Below are 23,699 nucleotides of genomic sequence, written 5' to 3'. Positions count from 1 at the left end.
ACATACATACTAGTTACGAGTATACTATCTCTTTATCAACCAGTCTATATATTAGCAGCAGACACAGTACAGTGCGGTAGTTCACGGCTGTGGCTACCTCTGTGTCGGCACTCGGCAGCCCGTCCATAATTGTATATACCAGTGACCTAACCGTGGTTTTTTTTTCTTTCTTTATACATACATACTAGTTACGAGTATACTATCTCTTTATCAACCAGTCTATATATTAGCAGCAGACACAGTACAGTGCGGTAGTTCACGGCTGTGGCTACCTCTGTGTCGGCACTCGGCAGCCCGTCCATAATTGTATATACCACCTAACCGTGGTTTTTTTTTCTTTCTTTATACATACATACTAGTTACGAGTATACTATCTCTTTATCAACCAGTCTATATATTAGCAGCAGACACAGTACAGTGCGGTAGTTCACGGCTGTGGCTACCTCTGTGTCGGCACTCGGCAGCCCGTCCATAATTGTATATACCAGTGACCTAACCGTGGTTTTTTATTCTTTCTTTATACATACATACTAGTTACGAGTATACTATCTCTTTATCAACCAGTCTATATATTAGCAGCAGACACAGTACAGTGCGGTAGTTCACGGCTGTGGCTACCTCTGTGTCGGCACTCGGCAGCCCGTCCATAATTGTATATACCACCTAACCGTGTTTTTTTTTTCTTTCTTTATACATACATACTAGTTACGAGTATACTATCTCTTTATCAACCAGTCTATATATTAGCAGCAGACACAGTACAGTGCGGTAGTTCACGGCTGTGGCTACCTCTGTGTCGGCACTCGGCAGCCCGTCCATAATTGTATATACCACCTAACCGTGGTTTTTTTTTTCTTTCTTTATACATACATACTAGTTACGAGTATACTATCTCTTTATCAACCAGTCTATATATTAGCAGCAGACACAGTACAGTGCGGTAGTTCACGGCTGTGGCTACCTCTGTGTCGGCACTCGGCAGCCCGTCCATAATTGTATACTAGTATCCAATCCATCCATCTCCATTGTTTACCTGAGGTGCCTTTTAGTTGTGCCTATTAAAATATGGAGAACAAAAATGTTGAGGTTCCAAAATTAGGGAAAGATCAAGATCCACTTCCACCTCGTGCTGAAGCTGCTGCCACTAGTCATGGCCGAGACGATGAAATGCCAGCAACGTCGTCTGCCAAGGCCGATGCCCAATGGCATAGTACAGAGCATGTCAAAACCAAAACACCAAATATCAGTAAAAAAAGGACTCCAAAACCTAAAATAAAATTGTCGGAGGAGAAGCGTAAACTTGCCAATATGCCATTTACCACACTGAGTGGCAAGGAACGGCTGAGGCCCTGGCCTATGTTCATGGCTAGTGGTTCAGCTTCACATGAGGATGGAAGCACTCAGCCTCTCGCTAGAAAACTGAAAAGACTCAAGCTGGCAAAAGCACCGCAAAGAACTGTGCGTTCTTTGAAATCCCAAATCCACAAGGAGAGTCCAATTGTGTCGGTTGCGATGCCTGACCTTCCCAACACTGGACGTGAAGAGCATGCGCCTTCCACCATTTGCACGCCCCCTGCAAGTGCTGGAAGGAGCACCCGCAGTCCAGTTCCTGATAGTCAGATTGAAGATGTCAGTGTTGAAGTACACCAGGATGAGGAGGATATGGGTGTTGCTGGCGCTGGGGAGGAAATTGACCAGGAGGATTCTGATGGTGAGGTGGTTTGTTTAAGTCAGGCACCCGGGGAGACACCTGTTGTCCGTGGGAGGAATATGGCCGTTGACATGCCAGGTGAAAATACCAAAAAAATCAGCTCTTCGGTGTGGAGGTATTTCACCAGAAATGCTGACAACAGGTGTCAAGCCGTGTGTTCCCTTTGTCAAGCTGTAATAAGTAGGGGTAAGGACGTTAACCACCTCGGAACATCCTCCCTTATACGTCACCTGCAGCGCATTCATAATAAGTCAGTGACAAGTTCAAAAACTTTGGGTGACAGCGGAAGCAGTCCACTGACCAGTAAATCCCTTCCTCTTGTAACCAAGCTCACGCAAACCACCCCACCAACTCCCTCAGTGTCAATTTCCTCCTTCCCCAGGAATGCCAATAGTCCTGCAGGCCATGTCACTGGCAAGTCTGACGAGTCCTCTCCTGCCTGGGATTCCTCCGATGCATCCTTGCGTGTAACGCCTACTGCTGCTGGCGCTGCTGTTGTTGCCGCTGGGAGTCGATGGTCATCCCAGAGGGGAAGTCGTAAGCCCACTTGTACTACTTCCAGTAAGCAATTGACTGTTCAACAGTCCTTTGCGAGGAAGATGAAATATCACAGCAGTCATCCTACTGCAAAGCGGATAACTGAGTCCTTGACAACTATGTTGGTGTTAGACGTGCGTCCGGTATCCGCCGTTAGTTCACAGGGAACTAGACAATTTATTGAGGCAGTGTGCCCCCGTTACCAAATACCATCTAGGTTCCACTTCTCTAGGCAGGCGATACCGAGAATGTACACGGACGTCAGAAAAAGACTCACCAGTCTCCTAAAAAATGCAGTTGTACCCAATGTCCACTTAACCACGGACATGTGGACAAGTGGAGCAGGGCAGGGTCAGGACTATATGACTGTGACAGCCCACTGGGTAGATGTATGGACTCCCGCCGCAAGAACAGCAGCGGCGGCACCAGTAGCAGCATCTCGCAAACGCCAACTCTTTCCTAGGCAGGCTACGCTTTGTATCACCGCTTTCCAGAATACGCACACAGCTGAAAACCTCTTACGGCAACTGAGGAAGATCATCGCGGAATGGCTTACCCCAATTGGACTCTCCTGTGGATTTGTGGCATCGGACAACGCCAGCAATATTGTGTGTGCATTAAATATGGGCAAATTCCAGCACGTCCCATGTTTTGCACATACCTTGAATTTGGTGGTGCAGAATTTTTTTAAAAACGACAGGGGCGTGCAAGAGATGCTGTTGGTGGCCAGAAAAATTGCGGGACACTTTCGGCGTACAGGCACCACGTACAGAAGACTGGAGCACCACCAAAAACTACTGAACCTGCCCTGCCATCATCTGAAGCAAGAAGTGGTAACGAGGTGGAATTCAACCCTCTATATGCTTCAGAGGTTGGAGGAGCAGCAAAAGGCCATTCAAGCCTATACAATTGAGCACGATATAGGAGATGGAATGCACCTGTCTCAAGTGCAGTGGAGAATGATTTCAACGTTGTGCAAGGTTCTGATGCCCTTTGAACTTGCCACACGTGAAGTCAGTTCAGACACTGCCAGCCTGAGTCAGGTCATTCCCCTCATCAGGCTTTTGCAGAAGAAGCTGGAGGCATTGAAGAAGGAGCTAAAAGGGAGCGATTCCGCTAGGCATGTGGGACTTGTGGATGCAGCCCTTAATTCGCTTAACAAGGATTCACGGGTGGTCAATCTGTTGAAATCAGAGCACTACATTTTGGCCACCGTGCTCGATCCTAGATTTAAAGCCTACCTTGGATCTCTCTTTCCGGCAGACACAGGTCTGCTGGGGTTGAAAGACCTGCTGGTGACAAAATTGTCAAGTCAAGCGGAACGCGACCAGTCAACATCTCCTCCTTCACATTCTCCCGCAACTGGGGGTGCGAGGAAAAGGCTCAGAATTCCGAGCCCACCCGCTGGCGGTGATGCAGGGCAGTCTGGAGCGACTGCTGATGCTGACATCTGGTCCGGACTGAAGGACCTGACAACGATTACGGACATGTCGTCTACTGTCACTGCATATGATTCTCTCAACATTGATAGAATGGTGGAGGATTATATGAGTGACCGCATCCAAGTAGGCACGTCACACAGTCCGTACTTATACTGGCAGGAAAAAGAGGCAATTTGGAGGCCCTTGCACAAACTGGCTTTATTCTACCTAAGTTGCCCTCCCACAAGTGTGTACTCCGAAAGAGTGTTTAGTGCCGCCGCTCACCTTGTCAGCAATCGGCGTACGAGGTTACATCCAGAAAATGTGGAGAAGATGATGTTCATTAAAATGAATTATAATCAATTCCTCCGCGGAGACATTGACCAGCAGCAATTGCCTCCACAAAGTACACAGGGAGCTGAGATGGTGGATTCCAGTGGGGACGAATTGATAATCTGTGAGGAGGGGGATGTACACGGTGATATATCGGAGGGTGAAGATGAGGTGGACATCTTGCCTCTGTAGAGCCAGTTTGTGCAAGGAGAGATTAATTGCTTCTTTTTTGGGGGGGGTCCAAACCAACCCGTCATATCAGTCACAGTCGTGTGGCAGACCCTGTCACTGAAATGATGGGTTGGTTAAAGTGTGCATGTCCTGTTTTGTTTATACAACATAAGGGTGGGTGGGAGGGCCCAAGGACAATTCCATCTTGCACCTCTTTTTTCTTTTCTTTTTCTTTGCATCATGTGCTGATTGGGGAGGGTTTTTTGGAAGGGACATCCTGCGTGACACTGCAGTGCCACTCCTAGATGGGCCCGGTGTTTGTGACGGCCACTAGGGTCGCTAATCTTACTCACACAGCTACCTCATTGCGCCTCTTTTTTTCTTTGCGTCATGTGCTGTTTGGGGAGGGTTTTTTGGAAGGGACATCCTGCGTGACACTGCAGTGCCACTCCTAGATGTGCCCGGTGTTTGTGTCGGCCACTAGGGTCGCTAATCTTACTCACACAGCTACCTCATTGCGCCTCTTTTTTTCTTTGCGTCATGTGCTGTTTGGGGAGGGTTTTTTGGAAGGGACATCCTGCGTGACACTGCAGTGCCAAGGGACATCCTGCGTGACACTGCAGTGCCACTCCTAGATGGGCCCGGTGTTTGTGTCGGCCACTAGGGTCGCTAATCTTACTCACACAGCTACCTCATTGCGCCTCTTTTTTTCTTTGCGTCATGTGCTGTTTGGGGAGGGTTTTTTGGAAGGGACATCCTGCGTGACACTGCAGTGCCACTCCTAGATGGGCCCGGTGTTTGTGTCGGCCACTAGGGTCGCTAATCTTACTCACACAGTCAGCTACCTCATTGCGCCTCTTTTTTTCTTTGCGTCATGTGCTGTTTGGGGAGGGTTTTTTGGAAGGGCCATCCTGCGTGACACTGCAGTGCCACTCCTAGATGGGCCCGGTGTTTGTGTCGGCCACTAGGGTCGCTAATCTTACTCACACAGCTACCTCATTGCGCCTCTTTTTTTCTTTGCGTCATGTGCTGTTTGGGGAGGGTTTTTTGGAAGGGCCATCCTGCGTGACACTGCAGTGCCACTCCTAGATGGGCCCGGTGTTTGTGTCGGCCACTAGGTTCGCTAATCTTACTCACACAGCTACCTCATTGCGCCTCTTTTTTTCTTTGCGTCATGTGCTGTTTGGGGAGGGTTTTTTGGAAGGGACATCCTGCGTGACACTGCAGTGCCACTCCTAGATGGGCCCGGTGTTTGTGTCGGCCACTAGGGTCGCTTATCTTACTCACACAGCGACCTCGGTGCAAATTTTAGGACTAAAAATAATATTGTGAGGTGTGAGGTATTCAGAATAGACTGAAAATGAGTGTAAATTATGGTTTTTGAGGTTAATAATACTTTGGGATCAAAATGACCCCCAAATTCTATGATTTAAGCTGTTTTTTAGTGTTTTTGGAAAAAAACACCCGAATCCAAAACACACCCGAATCCGACAAAAATAATTCGGTGAGGTTTTGCCAAAACGCGTTCGAACCCAAAACACGGCCGCGGAACCGAACCCAAAACCAAAACACAAAACCCGAAAAATTTCAGGCGCTCATCTCTACTATAATCGCTCACTTAACACGCCACACAGTTTCTTTTCTGTATAAACCCTTATAACTAGGCCAGACTGTGTTTGTTTTTTACACTTACTTCCTTAATATTTATATTATGAATCTAGCAATCAGTCCTATGGCAACAATGTGAGCGGGTATACAAAGAGTATGGGTGTACGCTTTTATTGTGTACGCATTTGGCGCCAAAAAATAAATTCACAGATTTGAAATAGCTTTTTTTTTCTGTTGACCTTACGAGTTCTACCAGCATCCCTACAAACCATACAGGGCAGACGTCGTCTAATCAGCAAATAAATAGAGTTTCTCAGTGCATCCACCGACCAAGAAAAGGATACGTAGGATACCTGTCCACCCTTTTGCTGATAGGTTAAGTCTGCTGTGACCTGTTAGGCTGTGGATATGTGGAAAACCGGACGATGCCCCCAATTGATAATGTCGATTATCTTACAGGAAAGAAAGCTATACCTTAAACACACCTTAAATACACTTTAATCCTTTAGCCGCTGCGGCCGCTATACTTAATACACACGCTACGTACTTTATACACTGTTTGCGTACGGAGTCCCATATCACTGTACGGACTTAGCGTACAAACACTGCGCTGGGGGTACAAAGTACACACAGCGCGCACACACCCAGAGATACACTTTAAACCTTATACAGCAATGCGATGCGTTACTAATACACTCTTAAACCTTAGCAGGAAAAGGAAGACACAACACCGATTTGTAGTTAAACCACTGGGTTTCGACACCACAGCGTAATATTTGCTGAAAGGGGGTTTACAATACAAATCATACACTACAATACAAGACAATATAACAGAATAATGGCTACAGTCAATGTACATACGTGATTGGAATCGCTTGCGCAACCCGGCCGGTCCCCGGTCATCTGATAGATAACTTTGTGAGTCTTGTGCCAGGCCAGGCTGCAGCAGGCTTTATTTATACAATTCTTCCAAAAGCAATACAATGGATACTGTAATCCTTTTGTCCATTGGACACAGGAATGCACTTTTACAGTACAGGAGAGGTCATAGGTCGATTTGAAAAGGTAGGCGATGTCTTTCCCAACTGCTCTTGTGGGTGGTCTCCTCTGGATTCCCGCCGCATACATAATATACAGTAAATACAGTTTATATCTATATTTTGCTTCTGCACATAACTATCCGCAGGAACATGCGATCTTCCGCAGACCAACACCGGAATGTTACCCTTAAAATACCCTACAGCTGGATACCAAACACCACCTTATAACCTTAGTCTGTCCCCTCTTATCCTGTAAAGGTGAATCCCTTTGTTCTGAAACCATTTAAACTGTTGTTATTTTCTGGTGTGGTGCAGGGGGACTATGTGTACATTGTGCACTATTTGGATTAAATATGTAATGTGTTTTGATAGCTCTCCATGCGTTCACAAACTCTACCGTAAATACCCATACCACGCGCTGATGCGCACGACCGCGGGAGTGACCATATGCAAATTGCAAATATGTGCACGCACAGCAGAACAAGTACACACGCGGAGGCAATCTGTGTGTTGTTTGTACGTGATGTGTGTACTGCAATATTTTTCGACTTTGACACTCCTCAGCTTTTATGAGGTAATTTTTTTATACTGGCAGGGGTAGGACTGTGCCTCAGCAACTTATGCCCCTTATTTATGCCAGTTTCCATAGGTTTCATGCTGCCCAGGGCACCCCCCCCCCCCCCCCCCGCGCGCGCCCTGCACCCCGCAGTGCCTGTGTATATGTGGGCAACATGGCGCGCTGCGCTCCCGCCAGCCGCGCGGTACCTTTAGCCGTTACTTTCTTGATTGAAGATCTGTCTTTTGACACTCACCTGTCTTCTGACTTCTGGCTCTGTGCTCTGTGAGGGGGGTGACGGCGTGCTGTGGGAGTGAGCATCTAGGCACGGCTAGCGTTCAGTTCCCTACAGGAGCTAATGGTGTCCTGTCAGCCAGAAGCAGAGCCATGAAACTCTTTAGGAAGTTGGTTCCTACTTCTGCCCCCTCAGTCCCACGAAGCAGGGAGACTGTTGCCAGCAGTTCTCCCTGAAAATAAAAAACCTAACATAAGTCTTTTCAGAGAAACTCAGTAGAGCTCCTCTGGAGTGCATCCAGTCTGCCTGGACACATTTCTAAAACTGAGGTCTGGAGGAGGGGCATAGAGGGAGGAGCCAGTTCATACCCTTGAAAAGTCTTAAAGTGCCCATATCTCCTACGGAACCGTCTATACCCCATGGTCATGAAATGGACCCCAGCATCCTCTAGGACGTATGAGAAAAGAAGAATGACACGGATACTGATGATCCAAAGGAAAATTCCTGGTGTACCGCGGACACCGGTATACTGTGATCTGGAGCCGGATCACCCCCTTGCAGACTGGAGTGGTGACGGAGGTAGCTGTGGTGGAGCAGTGTCGGCAGTTGGACTTGATGGAATTGCATCATCAATGTCATGACTGGTGGCAGCAGCAGCTTCAGCACTAGTACTAGGAACTGGAAAAGGTTCCTGATCTTTCACTATTTTTTCCTCCAAACTTTTGCTCTCCATTTCACAGGACAGCACCCCTTTTTTATTACTGCACACAGAACAGTGCCCCTTTATTTTCACAGCACCCCTGTATTTTTACAGCATACAGGACAGGACCAGTGTACATATATTTTAACAACAGCACCCCTGTATTTTTACAGCATACAGGACAGGACCAGTGTACATTTATTTTCACAGCACCCCTGTATTTTTACAGCATACAGGACAGGACCAGTGTACATTTATTTTCACAGCACCCCTGTATTTTTACAGCATACAGGACAGGGCCTGTGTACATTTATTTTTACAGCACCCCTGTATTTTTACAGCATTCAAGACACAGCCAGTGTACATTTATTTTCACAGCACCCCTGTATTTTTACAGCATACAAGACAGGGCCAGTGTACCATTACAACATCCCTGTATTTTTTACAGCATTCAGGAAAGAACCAGCACCCCTGTATTTTCACAGAATCCCTGTATTTTCACAGCATACAAGACAAGGCCAGTGTACATTTATTTTCACAGCACCCCTGTAATTTTACAGCATACAAGACAGGGCCAGTGTACCTTTACAACACCCCTGTATTTTTTACAGCATACAGAACAGAACCAGCACCCCTGTATTTTCACAGCACCCCTTTATTTTACAGCATACAAGACAAGGCCAGTGTAAAATTATTTTCACAGCACCCCTGTAATTTTACAGCATACAAGACAGGGCCAGTGTACCTTTACAACACCCCTGCATTTTGTACAGCATACAGGACAGAACCAGCACCCCTGTATTTTTACAGCATACAAGACAAGGCCAGTGTACATTTATTTTCACAGCACACCTGTACTTTTACAGCATACAAGACAGAGTCAGTGTACCTTTACAACAGCCCTGTATTTTTTACAGTATACAGGACAGAACCAGCACCCCTGTATTTTCACAGCACCCCTGTATTTTTCCAGCATACAGGACAGTGCCCCTGTACAGCACAGTGACAGAACAGCAACACTCATGTACAGCTGCAGCACCCGTAATAGCACATGACACCACAGGGACAGGACAGCACCCCTAACAGCACAGGACAGCACAGTGGCAGGACAGCACCCCTAACAGCACACAGGACAGCACCTCTAGAGAGCACACACTGACCCCACCTGATGCCACCATCCACAGAGAGAGATAGAGGTTTGTCTCCCTCACTCTTCAAGTCCGGAGTGAAAATGGCGTCTACGCATGGCTCTTTATATGGAATCCAAAAACCGCAAGAATCCGACAGCGGGATGATGACGTTTTGCCTCATTCTGGGATCCAAGTCTGGCAGGAAGTCTCGAGCCAGACTCGGTTCCCGGCTCAGAACGTAAAGTTTAGCGGGGTTCGGTTCTCGGGGGGGGGGGGGGGTTCGGTTCCCTGAGAACCAAACCCGCTCATCTCTAATCTATAATTATGCATATACATAACTCTTTCCAGTCTCATAAACATGCCAAACGGTCATTCAACTGTGTACCGGTCTGCAACCAGGCCTGGCGACGGGGGGGGGTCAAAGGGGACAGCCATCCTGGGGCCCAAGATTCGGAGGGGCCATGAGGCTCAGAGACATGCAAAACAGAGCAGTGGCACCTTTTATTTGCATGTTGGCTGGTCACCGTTACACAAACAATGAAGCCAATTGGCTAAAGTAATCCCCCCTTATGGCAACCCGCAACCACGACCTCCTCCCCATCAATCTCCAGAAAGCCCCGTTAACACATACATGTGGTGCATGCGCCATGGAAATGAATGATGGCGCTATCCTGGCATCATTACACGCAAAGCTGACTGTGCCCGTGCCAACCGTGCCGACTCTTCTGACCTACTCCCTGCCTCCAGCGGCCAGCGAAGAGCAGGAGGAGAGGCCGTGCTTGCAGTGCGATCTGGCTGCAAGCATAAGAATCCGGCAGCAGTATTAGCAGCACTGCATTGCTCACCGCTGAGAGGGGTACACTTGTGTGGTATTTAAGTGTGTATATTTAAGTATATGATAGATGTATGTGTGTGTGTGTGCATAGATATATATATATATATATATATATATATATATATAAAATACAAAATCTTTCTTGGCTTAAACTTCAGCAGAAAATGGTTGGGACCCCAGAGACTTTATTGTACTGGGCCCCAAGATTTCTGTTGCCGGCCCTGTCTGCACCAACAGTACTTGTGTGTACTTGGCTAAAGGGCTTTGTGCAGTGCCAAAGCAAAATTTATCCACAAAACAAATACGCAGTAATTTCTGTGTCAGTCTCATAATCACTATATTGTTTTAATATACAAGTCAAGAAGAACGAAGATATAGCCTACAACAGTATATGCAGTCATTAAATTAAAAAAATCAATAAATGAAAAGTACTGTCAATCCACCTTTACGTGAATTACCTTAAAAAAAACTTAAGAGGACTCATGGCTAATGAGATTAATAAGAAAACAGAATGTGCAGCACCTCAGACAGGGCGTTCTTCCTCCTAGTTGTAATAAGTCAAGTGGAAAAAAAGAATTCTGCTAGTTTCCAGAAACATTTTAAACAACATTTTTTCTTAATTCTGGAATGCTGGCTCCTGGGCTGCATTTTTATTCTTTGAGCCTATTATTTTCCACTGTTTATGCTAGTAACCCACTAATGTTCAAGCTCATGGGAAAAGTCTGCTGGAAAGCATTCTGTTGCTGCAATGTGATAAGTTACAACAAAAACACTGACACGGTAAATCTGATATGAAGGAATTAGGGCATTACCTGATTCCATCTGATAGGGAGCAAATAACGCTGGGCATGCAGTCAGAAATACAGTACATGCATTCCTCTGAGAAAGTGACCTTTCACTAGGGATAGGAGAAAATGAAGGGAATGTAAAAAAATGGAACTAAGGGGGTCATTCCGACCCGTTTGCACGCTGCTGTTTTTCACAGCGGTGCGAACGGGTCGGTTCTGCGCATGCCGCAATGTGCTGGGCAACGACAAGAAGAACGAAAGCGATCGCTGCCGTGATTGCAAGAAGATTGACAGGAGGGAGGCTTCCGGGGCGTCAACTCACCATTTTCTGGGAGTGGTGCGGCGAATGCAGGCGTGTCCAGGCGTTTGCAGGGCGGGTGTCTGACGTCAATTCCGGGACCTGACAGGCTGAAGACATCGCAGCAGGTAAGTAACTCCAGAGCTACTCAGAGACTGCACAAAATGTTTTTGCATAGCTCGGCTGCACAAGCGTTCGCAGCCTTGCTATGTAAAAAACCCTCCCCCATAGGCGGCATCTAGTTGTTCGCATGGGCAGCAAAAAGTTGCTACGTGCGATCAACTCGGAATGACCCCCTAAATACATATTCTGGACTTTAGTTTTTGAAATGATGGGAAAACATAGGGATTGATTGATTTTTCCCACCAATAAGTATTTCTACTCTATAAAACATGCACAAAAACAATAATTAGGCAATGTTCTTTTTTAAACCTAATAGGATTTTTCACGTACAGTTTGCAACCCGTTCCTCCTTTCTATTGGTCAATAGAAAAATATTCTTGTCATTTAATTTTACACTTCAGGATTCTACTCAAACATAAACATAAAATCTTACACAGCCCCTGACATTTCCTGAAGTGAAGTAAAGTGAATTCAGTATCAAAACAGAAAATAAATATGCCTTGGTTTTACCAATATTTTACACAGGTTCAGACTGGCCCACAGGGGTGGGGGAAATCTCGGGTGGGCCCTGCTGCTTGATGGCCCACCACCTACTTTAATGACAGGTCCTGAGTGGTGTACTCAGAGGTGTAGCGAGGAGGAGCTCATGCTCCAGGCGCATGCCTCTGTTAAGGGCGCTAAAGTCCCACCAGCGGCATGTCACACAGTGCTCGGCGGCTGCGCTGCTGGAGGCAGAGGGATGGATTCTCTCCCCGGCACCATAGTACAACAAAGTTTTATTTCCTTTTGGGCACAGCGCATGATGTCATGACGTCCGTGCGCTGTGACTGAAAAACAGGATGAGCCACCGCCGCAGCGACGAGGAGCTCAGCACTGATATGGGACGAGGGCAGGAGAGGTAAGCGTAGCTGCTGGAGAGACAGGGGGGAGGAAGCCATGGGGAGACATGGGGGGGGGGGGGGACAGGCAGCCATACGGATACAAGACACAGAGGGAGAGGCAGCCATGGAAAGACACAGGGGGTGGAGGCAGCCATGGGGAGACACAGGGAAGAGGCAGCCATGGGGACACACAGGGGGGAGGCTGCCATGGGGAGACACAGATGAAGAGACAGCTATGGGGAGACACAGGGGGGAGGCTGCTTTGGGGAGGTACAGGGCGGGAGGCAGCCATGGAGAGACACCTCTTTAATTTAACCCCACATGCACACTTGGGGGGTGCACCATAGCACGCATGTACTCCGGGCGCCGTGGCTACACGTTCCTCCTCTGGGTGTACTCACATTATACATTGTTACTCTAACATATATCTCAACTATCCAGATTCCAGTGGAACAGTCCTGACACTGTCCCGCTGTCCAACCCGAGGGCCGCAGTGTCCCGTGGGCACAGGGGGGGTTGGGCACGTTGGGAAAGCCTGTGATCACCGCTGCTCTGCTTTGCAAAGCAGCAGGTAATCTCTGAATAGATGCCATACGCATGTGCACGGCATCTTAACAGAGCGGGGAGGTGATCCAGGGGCTGCCCAGCTGTTCGGGGAGCTCTGAGCATGCCCCCCAAAAAATTAAAAAGTGTGATGAGGTCCCGCCCACTTCTACCAAGGTCCCACCCCATTTTTGGGGCTTGGTCTTGCCCGAAAGTTGGGAGGTATTCTGTAATAAAGGGTTAGTTACCTATATGGGATGGGTGGTATTCATGTGACCGCCGGTCTGCTGACCGACAGTCACATGACCTCCTCCACCATCCCGCCGGCTCAGTATCCCGATGGTCGGCATGCCGACCAACAGGGACTATTTCCACTCGTGGGTGTCCACGACACCCGTAGAGTGGGAATAGAACCCGTGGCGACCACAGGTCGCCACCGAGCCCGCAGCGTGGCGAGCGCAGCGAGCCCGCAAGGGGCTTGCTGCATTCGCCCCTCCCCGCCGGGATCCCGGCGTCGGTAAGCTGACCGGCGATCAGCAGGTCAGCCATGCTACACCCTATGAGATGAACAAGAGTGCTTGGTTTGTTTCTATAAAACCTACACCAAGATTTACCCTACTACCAATCAAAATGAGTGAATGGATTAATAGATCTAACACTTTGTTATTTGAAAATAACATTTAAAATATAGCATATTGTAAACTATGACTGTAGCGGCATCACAGTAGCGATTCTGACTGCAGCATTCCACCCACAGGGCTCTGCACTTTGGGGGTCATTCCGAACCGATTGCACTTCTTCGCAGCTGTGCAATCGGGTCAGAACTGCACATGCGCGGTGGCTGTATTGCGCAGGCGCGTTGTTGCCCGGCAACGGCCGTCGCCAGGCAGCAACGCCGCTACCAAAGAAAGCGATCGCAGCGGTGACCGCAAAAGGATTGACAGGAGGAAGGCGGATCCGGGTGGCAACTCACTGTTTTCGGGGAGTGGTGAGTCCAACTCAGGCGTGTCCAGGCGTTTGGAGGGCGGATGTCTGACGTCAATTCCGATGGATCGATCGAACAGGGTAAGTAACTCTGACCCTGGTCTACTTTTACAGGAAACTTTTTTTGCATAGCAGGGCTGTACAAGCGTTCACAGCCCTGCTATGTAGAAATACACTCCCCAATAGGCGGCGTCTAGTTGATCGCGCGGGCAGCAAAAAGTTGCTATGTGCGATCAACTCAGAATGACCCCCTTTATACAGTGTCAATGCTCGCATATCCCTAGTTATGGCACTGCTTAGGTATATATGTATATATTATCCCCTTGTTTGGCTAGATAACGCTTCTAGAGAGAATACTTTAGGTACTCTACAACTTATGAAACACTTTAGAAGACATGCGTCATGGTTATCCTATTCAGGCATAAACCAAAATGTTAAACACAGTGCTGGATTAAACCCTAATACTGTATGTATTTAATTCTACCAACCAACAGTCTACAATCTAGAAACTGTAATGTGAATCTGATGTCTATGCTTTATGTACTTTAAGTTGTTAATGGGTACATTACATGAATACACAATTTTCTCTATAGAGTTTTTAATGTAAAGTTTTCGTTTCTTTGAATTGATTAATTTTTTTTCTATTTTTTTGAAACAATTTAAAAAAGCTTGATTGTAATTTTCTTTCAAGATCAAATCAATATTATTTTGATCCATTGTCAAGGGGCCCCTAAAAGGTATGCATTACCATTGCACAGCACTAGTCCCTCAATACAGAATCATCCAAATTTCCTTACATGTGTAGATTTCTCTCCCCAAAACCACTACTGTAAAGAAATGGATTAATATATGAAAGTGGTTCAATAAATAAAGTAACAAGACCTCTCATTGCTAAATTGTTCAACTCGTACATACTGCAAGGATGTGTATAATAAATAGCATTGGTACAGATTATTTTTCCACAAAGTCCCATATGTTATTTTGATGGCGGGGGGAGGGGGGTTTCGTTGTGACAGAGGTGGACGGGGGCAGTGTCGGTGGTGGCGGGGGCTTTGGCAGCAGTGGCGGTGGGTGGGTGTCAAGAGAAGCAGTGTTTTTTTAAACAATTAATTTTTTTACAGTAATCAACTTATGGTCCACATATTTATACCAGAAAGCTGATCACAGAGGCCAACTCCCAGCTGTGCCTGTCAGAGCAGAGCAGCAGAAACGGGGTTGAGCCCTGCTTACTGCCATCTCCATGTGGCGTTGTTATTGCAGGGCTTACACCCCAGTTACAGGAATTGGAAATGCAACCTGATTACATAATTAAAGGGATTGGAGTAGTTTTTCATTTAAAAAAAACTTCCAAAAACCCTTTAATATATTCAGGTGATACTAGAATAATGCAATTTCACACTCTTTACATGTAAATATGCCCATTAAAATCTCAAATATAGGGGTAAATTTACTAAGATGGGTGTTCTATTTAAGATGGGATGTTGCCCATAGCAACCAATCAGATTCTACTTCTCATTTATCTAGCACCATCTAGAAGATAATACCTGGAATCTGATTGGTTGCTATGGGCAAAATCCTATCTTAAATAGAACTCCCATCTTAATAAATCTACCTCTTAGTCTCAGTTGTAATTGACAATTATTTATAAATATTTGAACGTTACGTAGCGTATTCTGATGCAGCTGTCACATATTGGGCCTAATTCAAGGTTGAACGCAAATGTATTAGCAAAAGCAAATTTGCAAACATTTGCAAGTAAACACAAATTTGCACAAAAAACACGCCCACAGTGCAAACTAACAAAAAAAAACCCAAACAAATACACAAAAGTGGAGTCACCCTGAATGATGCACTTACCAACATAAGGAATAAACCTAAAGTTCAGAATGAATGTACCTTGGTCCTGGTCGGTGCAGATAGCCAAGCGAAAAGTACAGAAAAAGTAAATGCAGATTCTGGGCATGTATTGAGCCACGCAGAATCTGCATTGACTTTTTCTGTACTTTTTGCTTGACTCACTAGTTTTTATAACTTCTGGGTAGCCATGGCAATCTCCCCACAAATCACCCCATACCTGTGATAGCTATGTTAACCTCCTCAGTGCCAACATAAGCACAAATGACAGAAGCCTGTAACAATTATTATTTGTGTGCAGACCTGCAAAAGGCCTTATGCAGAGGTTCCCAAACTCTGTCTGTCCTCAAGGCACTCTAATGGTTCATGTTTTAAGTACTGTATACACATGCACAGGGGTGTATCTAGAGGTCCAATCACCCCTGGCAAAGTAAAGGACTGGCGCCCCCCACAGTTGAAATATGGAAGTCGCGTGTGCCAAAAAAGGGGTGCGGCCACACAATAGTACCCTTAATTCATATTACACCACACAGTAGTGTCCCTTACTCTCATTACACCGCACAGTAATGTCCTTTTATTCACATTATGCTACACAGTAGCACCATGGGCGGATTAACAATGGCAAGAAAATAAAATGTAGATACACAGTATCATAAGAGAGCGCTATAACATAATAATTGTTAAAAATTATTTAATTAATTTTGTATAAAAATAATACATTTAATAAATGAAACCGTATCACCTTATACATGGAGAAACGCATTAAGGAAGCTACCCACTGCTTGTATCCAATATAAACCACCTGGATTCCTTATTTACTGGAGACCGCCTTCACATCTTCCTACAGTGACCCGGAGCAGCGCCTGGTTTCTCCCTCCCCGAGGACATCGAGATACCGCCGCGCTACATATGCGCCCCACCGGACAAACATTACATCAGCTGGCCTCGCAGCAGCGGCAACGGTGAGAGATCAGCTGGCGGTGGGGAGGGACACCTGTAGAGTGCTGGGTCCCCAGATTCATTAACATTACCTGAGGCAGTTGGCGGCTTCTTCATTGGATGCACGGTCGTTACGTGCATTTAAACATTCTGGTTTACACCATTAGTAGTCCCTTTGGAGTTACAAAAATAGCACTACATTGTGCTTAATTATCCCATGCTTGGAGCTCCAGGACAGTTATTTGTGGACGCATCTATTGGTGGGCATACGGACTAAATTCAAGCAGTGGTAGCTATTGGTGCAGATATGTTTTATTAAATGTATTGTTTTTATACAAAATTAATTAAATAATTTTTAACAATTATTATGTTATAGCGCTCTCTTATGATACTGTGTATCTACATTTTATTTTCTTGTCTTTGTATTAGCGAGTACTACAGAATACTCGTGTGAGAGCAGCTGAAAAGGTATTATACCAATTATTCATTATATTGGTTAACAGCTTTTGAAATCAGTTTTAGGTAAATTATTTATTATTATTTTATACTGTGCGCCGAAAAATAACTCAATATTCTATTGGTTATTTATATTAGGATTAACAATGGGACAGATGGAGCTGCAGCTCCAGGCCCCCACTGAAAATAGGCCCACAGGCTCCCCTGCAGTCATCACAACACCTCACTCCCCTCCCTGCCACTGGAAATAGCACCACATGAATACCCCTTGGGCCAGCCACCCGACAGAAGCCCCTCCTACGTCAGACTCAGCGATCACGCGTCCACACCCACCATACCACCCACAATGAGGCCATACACCCTGGAATACCGACATAACTGCCCCCTCCTGCATGGGGCAGCCAGAAAGTCAGTAAGTCTGGCACAAAGTGAACCTTAGATGTGGAAGCAGTCAGTTTATGAGAAGAACCCCTAATTACAAGAATGCAGGCCATTAGTCCAATAGTAAGCAGTAAGCAAGAAAATAAAATAAAAGCCATTAATAACTTATACCAATGTCTATGCAGCTAGAGCCCTATGCAACAAACACTGCTGTATTCCAATCACTCACCATATGATTTAAACCATGTCTCTGTGATCATTGCTCACAATGCGGACACTGGACAGTTGCAAATCTTGCTTGCAGTACTCGACCAGCTTTCCAGCTGTTCTTGGCGCCAGGGTCTGGCACCACTCTGCAGTCCGCACTACAATCAAGTAACTCTGCAAAACTACTGCTCCCAGCAGCCATTGCTGCCAGGAGCTCACAGCAGCAATGGCTGCTGGGAATTGTAGTTTTGCAGAGTTACTTGATTGTAGTGCGGACTGCAGAGCGGTGCCGGACGCCGGCGCCAAGAACAGTGGCTTCGGCTTCTGCCTTCTGTGGTCTTTGCCGGGCATTCCTGCTAGTGGGGGACACAGGGGCACAGTAAATCTACCCCCAGGTGGCACAGCCAGGCGGTGCCCCTCCCTGGCTGGCGCCCCTGGCGAGTGCCATCCTGGCCAATGGGTATATACGCCCCTGTACATGCACAGGTGACTTAATTAGTACCACCATCAATTTAATTTAACCATCTGTGGGGGCATGGATATACTTAAAACCTGGACCATTAGGGTGCCATGAGGACCGCATTTGTTTTGGGAACCTCTGGCCTCGTGAGTTGCCAGCATCTTAGGGTTGCTATCACAGATTTTAGCTTTTATTATCCGCGACCTGTCAACAACACATTGCTAGTTTATTCAGCTTGTCTTTGTGGCCCAGCATTCTCTGTATTTTCTCGGTGGCCTTTCTGCTTTTGACCTTTAGATTTTAGCCTACTACATTACCTCACTAGCTCTTGAACCGTGGCACAACAATTTTTTAAATTCTGGGATGATGATTATCATGATCATCGTATTTTTTTTTTTGTACGGCACTACAGATTTGACAGTGGCAGACAGACAATCAAGCATACCAATCACATAAATGCATAATACTGTACATTATCTAACAAATCACAAGTATAAATTATACAATTACAAAAACACATAACAACAAATATTGAAGTTCAATAAGTACAAAATGATGCAATTTCTAGAACAAGGATTTGCAGCATCATGTTACAAGGAGGTATGACATAAAGCGCCCCACCCCCATCAGCAGTCAGCTGCATCTGAAAATCAATGTTTCAATATTTCAGCAAGTATGGTGTAATACTGTATGAGATCTGGATTGGGTTTTTGGTTCAGATCCACAAAATTTGCATGGATTTGGATTACTGGAGAACCGAACTGCACTTCTCTACTATTAGGTTTTATTGACATAAATAACCTTCTATGATAAAGTAGGTATAATCTTCCTGTTTAGAAATAATTTTTGCCCACTTCTATAGTTTCCTCTTAAAATACAAATCACGCATGCATTTGAATAGAGGGTGGGGCCAAAGGCACAATTGTCATGCATCACTGGGCACCATCCTCCTCCTCACAGACCTCCATCTTTCCCTATTCTGCGCACTTCTGGGATTTGGGAAGATTGTCTACTCTTCTATGGGTGCAAGGGATTTACTCGAAAAATCTCACGCAGGTCCCGGGAGAGTAGACAAGTGTTGTACAAATAAGAATAGCTGAATTCTAAAACATGCCCACAAAATCATGTAATAAAGACATGATAAATGCCTAAACAATAATCAGCTCAGAGGTGAATAAGCCAATAAAATAGCTTGTGCTGGTGACTGTTATTATTAGGGCCCCATTTATTAAAGAAGTTTTTTTTTTAGTATCACTGTGATACAAATGAAAATGCAGCTGGTATTCAGCAATACTTACCTCTATGGCGAGGTCCGGCGCTGTCTGTCCCCTCAGCGCTGTTCTCCTAACGCAGTCAGTGATGGGCTGCTGAGTCATACATATGCTTGACGTCCATTCTCCGCATGCGCATGACTCCTTCACCCAGCAGGGACCAAGCAATACCCGGAAGGCTGAAGCCAGAAAGGCAGCGCTGGGTTCCCATTGGTGGCTAATGCTGGCAAGAGCGGTACAGGGGCAAACAGTTGTAAACTTAGTTTACCGCTGTTTGGTGAATACTAAAAGGATGACATAACCCCTTTTGCAAGTGCTAGAGGGGTTATGCATTGTTGATAAATGGGGGCCTTAGTGTATATTTGCAGTAGCCTCAGAAGTGATCTCACTACTGACAGGTGTATCTGCCCAGCTGTACTTGTTCTGTGTTTGACAGCTCCTTCCTTCTTCCATTCTGCTTCTTCAAGCCTAGGGAGGCGGAAGAGTCAGGTCTGCATATTTTTTTCGTTTTTCGCAGGCATGAGTAGTCAGAGGTGTCACTATCGGTGGTGACAACCGGTGTGGCTTGGTAGTGTCGCCACGTGTGCCAGAAGCGTGGCCTCATACCCTTAAAGCCACACAACCTATTGTGATGTTATGGGAGTGTCACTGCATGTCACACCCATGTTCTTGGCACACTGTGGGCTTGCTCAGTGCTCTGGCAGCTGCTGGGCATCCCACAGCCTATCCCAGGCCTCCCTGCACAGTGTGGCTACTCAGTGACACCATCCAAGAGGGTGACACCAAAACAGCAGAGCAACTCTGTTGTAGGTGCCACCCCATTAGTGTCACCCAGTGCAGCCTGCACCCACCTAGTGACTTCCCTGTGTGCAGAACAAATTTTCAGTTGTATGCTAACCAAATGAGTGTACTCCAAACAGCATCAGCCCAAATAGTATCTAGCTTTTTGAACAGACTTTCAAAACTAATCTGAAATTTCCATTGCTGCAATGGAAAGTTGACAGGTTTGGTCACATCAATCCACTGGTGTATTTATAATGGGTGCATGGTGCACACGGGCCCCCGGGGGACCAGGGTGGCCTACACCGCACACCCTACACCTATCAATTTAAATAACTACCCTCCAGCGTCCCGTGACGCAGCAGCGCTGCTGCAGGAATCACTTGGAAAATGGCACGGTGACAATTTCCTGGTGACTCGCTCAGTCGCAATAGGAGAATCACTGGGAAAATGACCACTGCGCCATTTTCCCGGTGATTTGTGCATGCGCTCTAGGCTCTGGGACATTGCTATGGTCCCCTAGGGACCCTAGTGCCCAGAGCTGTACAGCGCTGCTGGCTAGAAACGCCCCTGCATCAATCCATGACAATTGCTAGTGGCAGATATATAGTAACTAGAGCCAGCCCAGGATCAGAACTATCTGCTTACAGTACCAATGTAGTTACCTTGTCTGTTAAGAGGACATTTTTTAAGTTATTATCTTTAAATACCATGGCAATGATTCTGGAACTTCCAGCATAGGGGGTTATTAAGCACGGATCGCAGATTCTGCTAAAAGCAGAGTCTGCAATCCCTTCTGTAATATGCTGGGGGTCGCCAGTCGCAGGGCTAAGCCACCCAGCATGCTAATTGGTGTGCCCAGCGATGCAATTGTAAAACAGTTTGATCACATCGCTCATGCAGAGCAGCCAGACTGCTTATGTAGGAAAGCCGCTGCCATTTTTTACATCGTACCAGCTGCGTGTGACGTCACACAGCCACCCCAAAAATGCATCCGACCCGTCCCCATTTTCCCCTTGCCACCCCCACAATGGTCTGTTGCCGCCCTGTGAACGCCTCTGCCTGTTGATCAGTTAGAGGCGTTCACAGCAAATGCAATTCAATTGCATTGGCAGGGTGCGCATGCGCAGGATGGGACCTGCGCATGCGCACTGGCGCTACCAGAGGGGAAATTGCAGTTGCTCCGCTTTGCGATGAGACCTGAATAACCCCCATAGATCTAACAAATTGGTTCTTTGAAAAAGGCTATAGTATAGTAGATCATTTCTTATCCTTTTAGTTGTAAACACATGATTCTTGATGTCATTCTTTGTCCAAAGAAGCTTAAAATTGTAATAAATCCGGTAATGATCTTAACAAATAAATCTGATTATTGTAATTACAACTTTCTGCGTACAGAGAATTGTTATGAAATACGTACATGTATTGTGTTACATGTTATAGCAGTTACTTGGAATCTTTAGAATGCATGCCTGTAATTTATTAATAGTAAAATATACTAGTAAATTAGAGGTGGAATTTGTTTTACATACAGTATGTACTGTATAAATAAATATATATATATATATATATATATATAAGAGATGAGCGGGACCCACCTGGACTTCGGGGATCTGAGGCAATCTATCTGAGGCAAAACCTTGAGATCCCGTTGTCGGGTCTCACAGGTTTTACTTCGGGCGTCAGTCCCTTTGAATACAATTGGCTGACCGCTGATTGGCTGAGGATGCTGTCTTTCACAGCTCCCAGCCAATCAGGGTGTCCCCACTGAATGGGGGCAATATGGCAGCCCCTACTGCACAGAAGACACCACCGGCCGAATTGCTGACACCGCAGCAGCCCCCCACTGCCGTCTCCCCCACCCCCATGCAAACACCACCAACACCCTCCCTCCACTGCTGACACCATTGGAACCCCTGCTGTGAGGACACCACTGGGACACCCGCACTGCCAACTCCATCGGCACCCCTGCACTGAGGACACCTCTGGGGCACCCGCACTGCTGACACAGTTAGCAACTCTGCACTGAGGACACCACTGGGGCACCTGCATTGCCAATACTGCTATCACCCCTCCAATGATGACACTGTCAGCACCCCTGCACTGAGGACACCACTGGGACATCCGCACTGCTGACACTCCTGCACTGAGGACACCACTGGGGCACCCAGACTGCCGACACCATCAGCACCCCTGCAATGAGGACACCACTTGGATACCCGTATTGCTGACAATGCCAGAACCCCCCACTGCCAACAGCACCAGCATACCCACATTGAGGACACCGTCAACACCCTCACACTGCCAACACTGCCGGCCTCCCACATTGAGGACAACCGCAGGCACCCTGCATTGCCCACACCACCAACACCCTTGCACTGAGGACACTGCCATCACCCTCACACTGCTGACACATGCTGGCTCCCCTGCATTGAGGCCAGCCCTGCACTGCAAATAGCCCCACACTGAGGACATCGCCGACATCCCCTACCACAGTAAGTGCACTATTGTTTTATCTGACCTGCACTGTATATGACCTTGCACTGTAGTCAACCCTCACTGGTCCTACCTGCACTGTATCCGACTCACACTGTAAACTGCACTGTAGCCGAACCACACTGTATTCCACACTGTATCCAACGCACGCTGTATCCACCCTGCGCTATAATCTACACTGTATCCAACCCACACTGTATCCTACCCGTACTCCGACCTGCACTGTATCTGACCTGAACTGTATCCAACCTCCACTGTATCTTATAGTGTATACGACCTTGCACTGTAGCCAATGTGCACTGTATACGACCTTGCACTGTAGCCATTGTGCACTGTATCCGACCTGCACTGTAACCTGCACTTTATCTAACCCGCACTCTGACCTGCACTGTATCCAACCCACACTGTAACCTACACTGTATCTGACCCACACTCTATCCAACCCACACTGTATCCAACCTGCACTGTATGCTACCTGCACTATATACAGCCTGCAATGAATTCCACCTACACTGTATCCGACCTGCCCTGTATCCACCTGTACTGTATTTGAACCACACGGTCTGTAACCTGCATTGTATACAATCTGCTCTGTATCCAACCTGCATTGTAACCCGCACTGTATCTGACCAGCGCTGTATCCGACCAGCTACTGTAACCTGGTCAATATTTGATTGAGTGTCCCAAAATATTCCGCACTGGGGATGTAGTTATGTGACCGGTACAGAATGCAGTTTTTTGTGTGATTGGAAAGCTTTTAAGGAGTTGCTCGACAAAAAGGTTGAATGATTAGCACTTTGCATGGGCACAGAGTGCCAGTCATCAGTGACTCAGGGCCCCAGGGAGGCGGTACAGACTGGGCACTGAGGATAGGCATGTGCTAGAGGCATGTGCACTTGTGTAGAGGGCATCAATGTCTGCTGTTGCTATTTTACACATGTATTCAGGTTTTTTTTTTTTT

This window comes from Pseudophryne corroboree, chromosome 4 (genome assembly GCF_028390025.1).
Source record: "Pseudophryne corroboree isolate aPseCor3 chromosome 4, aPseCor3.hap2, whole genome shotgun sequence".
NCBI lineage: Eukaryota > Metazoa > Chordata > Amphibia > Anura > Myobatrachidae > Pseudophryne > Pseudophryne corroboree.
Note: the sequence above shows the minus strand (reverse complement) of the source record.